Genomic DNA, 4,876 nt, shown 5'->3' on the forward strand with positions numbered 1-4,876 from the left:
TGAGTCCCATTGCAATAAAGCAAGGCAAAAGGTTCTGTTAAGGCCAGGTAAGTGACATTGCTGAGAGAGAATAAGGAGGAAAGACGGAAGAGAGAGATGTAGCCTTGGAGAAGAGAGGAATTTTATTCACATTAGAACACCTATCAGAACTGTTCCTTGTATATGGATTTGTAATAGCTATGATATCTCTGTAGGCTGTGCAAGCAGTGACGACGATAAGGAGACGCCTGACACCACTGGTAAGTATTTCTCAGGTGAGAAATACTTTTCCTGAATTGTAAACGTTTCCATGGGGCCAGAGAGGTCTATTTTTGCCTGTGGTTCACTGTGATGCCACAGTGAGTTGCTTGTTATGGCTGGGCCTGTCTAACGGCCTGAATCTGTTGACCAGATACAAAAGAGGGCAAGGGTCCTGCAGCTTTAAGTCTTGGGATGTAGAGGGAATTTCATTAGGTGCTGCATGCATACACATGACACCTCCTGAAATCCTCTTTTCGCTACAACTGTTAATATTTTGGAAACCAAAAAGGAGGACAACATGGTCGGCTCCCAAGGGGGCATGCACACCAACATGTCCAGCCCCTGGGGGCATGTCCAGCACCAACGGGGCGTGCCCACCTGAACATAGCCTTGGTCACATACCTGATTTTACAGCACACCATTAAGACAAATCTATTCTACATAACATCTTAATGTTAAAATCACTGAAATAAAGAACAAGTGAAACATTCAATGTATCTGAAATTAACTTCACTCACGCCTACTTTTGTAGCTTTTGCTGTACTTTGAAGCTTTGGCTATACTCTGTGTGATACAGTCTCCCCTTCCCTCAAATATATTTTCTGACTGTATCCTTATTCCGCTGCAATGTGCTGCTGCTGTTAATGGGGCTCACGGCTGGCTGGCTGGCTTTTTTTATTTTTAAATTTCATTTTTTTTAAAAAAAACCTTGTGTATGATAAGATCGTCACAAGTTTCTCTACTCTAACAATAGGGTTGGTGTTGTGGGCGGTGGACACTACTTCACCCATTCACACTTCTCACTTATAGCTTCTCAAGGCTTGTGCATTGGCACCACTTCACACATCCAGACTCTGAACTCCTGTCTACTTCCTGCACAAACATGCAACTCTGAGACTCCCTTTCTAATGCCCTGCATTGCTTGCCAGCACCGTGGAGCTAAGTTACTACAGGTGTCTCTGGGTTGTCTGTGCAGCCTCTGTTGTCTCTCTCTCTCTTAAGTCATTGCAGCCAAACCAAAGCCTCCAGCCTCAAACAATCTCCCCCTCTCTCTCGCTCAGCACTTCTTAGCTAACAATGGGAGATCCCCTTGATGCCAAGGGCTGAAACTTTTCAAGGTGCAAGACCCCAAAGAGGAGGTTTGACAACCTGAGTTTGAAGGATATGGCTCCAGTGATTTTTTAAAAATAATAATTTTAAAACCTCAAACTAAAAAAAAATCCTAAAAATCAACAGATGAACAGATCTGATTTAACCTTGCCATGGCTAAAGCCCTACATAAGAACTATCATGGTGTCAAGTTTCATCTCTTTATCTTTAAAAATGACAGAGATGTAAGCATTTTTGTTAATTCCCATAAAAGTAGAGCTGCCCTTTGGGTGGGGAGGATGGGGAAAATCTCGATTTTTCTTCAAATTTCATAATTCCCCCGCTTCCTGGATTTGTTACCAAAATTCTTAACAAATCCAGTTTTTTCCTGTCATATGTTCACCCTACAAAGAGCCCTGTCTTCCTTTTCATATGGTCACCCTACTATTGTTCTCATTTTACAAATGAAGGTGAACACTTTTAAGCCATTCAAGCAGAGCACAGTGGAGGTGACAATATTAATTTATTTGTTTACCTTCCGAACTGTCCAATAGCTGAAGCTCTATGGGCAATATAAAACAACAATCTCAGTCTGTGTCTCCCAAGTCCAGGTCTTTAAGCATGCACTAACTTTTAAATGATTTGGAAATTTGGTTCTGCCTCAAGTTAGAGAGTTTGGAGAAACAACTCATGGGTTCCTTTCTGCCCATGCAATTTTAAATCCTCTCTTTTCCCAGCCTTTGAGATACTCTTTTCTTTGTTTAAACAGGCCAGACAGCTGAAACGTTCAATGATGGGCAGCAGCCGGCTGTTACCTCTGAGTCCAACCTAAGTATGTAATGTGTAAACCAATGAATGTTAAAAAAATATAAAATACAAATGCTGTAAGCATGACCTTGGTAAGAAAAGCTGCTCAATATCAAAAGCTTGTTCAGAAGGTTTCTAGAAATCAAATTGTCGTAAAAAATAAATTAGAGATATTGCGACACCACCACCTCACACACAAGGCTTTGACCCGCACACCTCCCTCAGGCTAAGCACCACCACTTAAATACCTGAGGAAGGGGTAAAAAGAAAAGTATAACCTTTCGTTTATAGCACAGGGAAGAGGTAAGGAGATTTGGAAAAGGCTTTTCTGTGAATATAGCAGGCTGAAGGTTTAATGTAATGTGCTTATTTATGAACCAAAAGAGCAGGAGACACGGCCAAACTGACATGTGGTTTTATCGTAGCAAAATAAATAAAATGTTTATTGTAGTTTACAGTTCTTAGTTCCTTCAAATTCTATTCCAATCCTGCCTATTCTTAATAATACTGGTAGTAACCAATCTAATAATAACAATCCTTAGTCCCTATGACTAGTCCCTTTCACTCACTCCTCACACAACTCCTGACAAGAAATCACACAGCTAAACACATCTACCCTCCAAACCCAATCCCCAACCGAACCCCTCAAACCACTCAGCTCCCCCATATATATGCTCCTCCCCCTTTCCACAGCATCACCAGCCACACCCACTCATTCCAACATTCCGCACTCTCTAAACATACTCATGCAGACATACCTAAGGGAATAGAAATGTGGGTAACACCACAGATATATTCAGTGTTTTCAGCGTTTGCGCTTCAGTCATGTTTGGGCCCATTGTTTCACATGAGTGTTGCTTCTTCAGTGCAATTTTCTCCGCCGGCCTTTTCCCCTCACCCCCACTTTCCAGGTTAGTCATAGGTGTGATCCAACCCAATCAGAGATCATATAGCAGCTGGAATAATGTCTCAGGCAGTCTGTATGCTGACATTACTAATTTAAAATTTAAAAGGCATTTTAAATTGAAAAAGAAAAACAAATTGCACAGTATACACCCCCACAAACCCCCACAAAAACCCTGAAAGGGGAAAACAAATTGGCAGTATGAAAAATATTTTGCAAAAGAAAGTGGCGAATAGTTTTGGCTCGCCCCATGGAGGATATTCAATAAGTATCTCCATGAATAAAATGAAAGCATTGAATTATTTTTTCTTATCACCACCTGTGGTGCGAAGTTGAACTAACACGCACAACAAGACATTTCCAACCACTGCACCACACTTGCAGTGTATATATGTCCCAAACCCAGATGTTTAACCACCGCACCACACTTGTTTTGTGACTTACAAAGATACATATTGAGATATTTTCAAAAGGCAGTAGCCAATGCTGCCCATTTATGAGTGGGGCCAAACGTCACTACCGTTCCCTTTGTGAGCTCCGCCGACATGCCCCGATGCAAAAGTGAGTGTTTATGCTCATTTCGGGTTTCTCTCCAGAAGCACTAAATCTCTGTTGTGCAAGTGCTGGTCATGACTTGTGGAACAGAATTAGTGGCGCTGGCCACTCAGGGACAGTCACGGTTGGATTTTGCCCAGAGCCACGCATTGAAGCAGACCGTTTGCTGCGGCAGAAATCTTTTTCTCTTTTCAAAGCATCAAGGCTGTGACATGTAATTGTTTTCTACTACTTTTGTATCTTTCTACAATGTATTTATTTATTTCTGAATTCTGTTTGCTTTATTTGTTTGTTTGTCTGCTCCAGAATATGTCACTGTAGAAATACATCCTAGACAAAACACACCACAGATAAAAAAGAAAGGTAGGTTCTATATATGTGTGTATGTGTGTGTGTGTGTGTGTGGCTGCGCTTGTGTATCTACTTATACACACATTATATAAAGCACTTTTACAGGAACAATGGAGTTATCACACACAGTTATAGCAAGTAGTGTATTTGTATGTGTATTTAGTGTGCTTCATGTTGGCTATGAGCCAGTGCAAACATAATGTCATTCCATTTTGTTTTGATGAGCCTAAAGATGCAGGTGAATTCTTCTGTACCTCTTAACCAATTCTTTGTTGTTGTTTTCTGTGGTTGTTACAGAAAATCTGGTGTTTCCCAAACAGACAGGGCAGGATAACCAAGGTAAGGCCTTCATGTGGACATAGATTTGGGCAAAGGAAAGCTGTTGCAGTTTTGTATCAGAAGTGTAGCCAGAACATCTTTCCAAGGCTGAGAGCGCTTGAGAAGACAGATTTGAGTGCAGTCACTGAGACCCAGACTGTGCATAGAATCATAGAATAGCAGAGTTGGAAGGGGCCTGTAAGGCCATCGAGTCCAACCCCCTGCTCCATGCAGGAATCCACCCTAAAGCATACCTGACAGATGGCTATCCAGCTGTTTCCCTCACCATTTCCTTTTTTTTATACCTACAACTCCCATCGGCCCTAGCCAACATAGGCAATGTTGAAGGATGATGAAAATTTTAGGCCAAAACATCTGGAGGCCACAACTTGCCCACACCTGGTCTAAAGGTTGAAAAGTATTTGGGGGTGCTTCTGAGTGGAATTATTGCCAGTGGAGAAATGGTTAAGAAGCCCAGCAGTTCCCAGAAGCCAGGCTTCTGTTGTAGGTAGCATTCACTCCCCGCAGGTAAGAAAAGGGAACTTCAGAGAGCAATATATATGCAACTGAGCATGATGTCTAGTATGGCCCTGATCTACTTCAAATGGAGGA

Source organism: Elgaria multicarinata, chromosome 3 (genome assembly GCF_023053635.1).
Source record: "Elgaria multicarinata webbii isolate HBS135686 ecotype San Diego chromosome 3, rElgMul1.1.pri, whole genome shotgun sequence".
Lineage (NCBI taxonomy): Eukaryota > Metazoa > Chordata > Lepidosauria > Squamata > Anguidae > Elgaria > Elgaria multicarinata.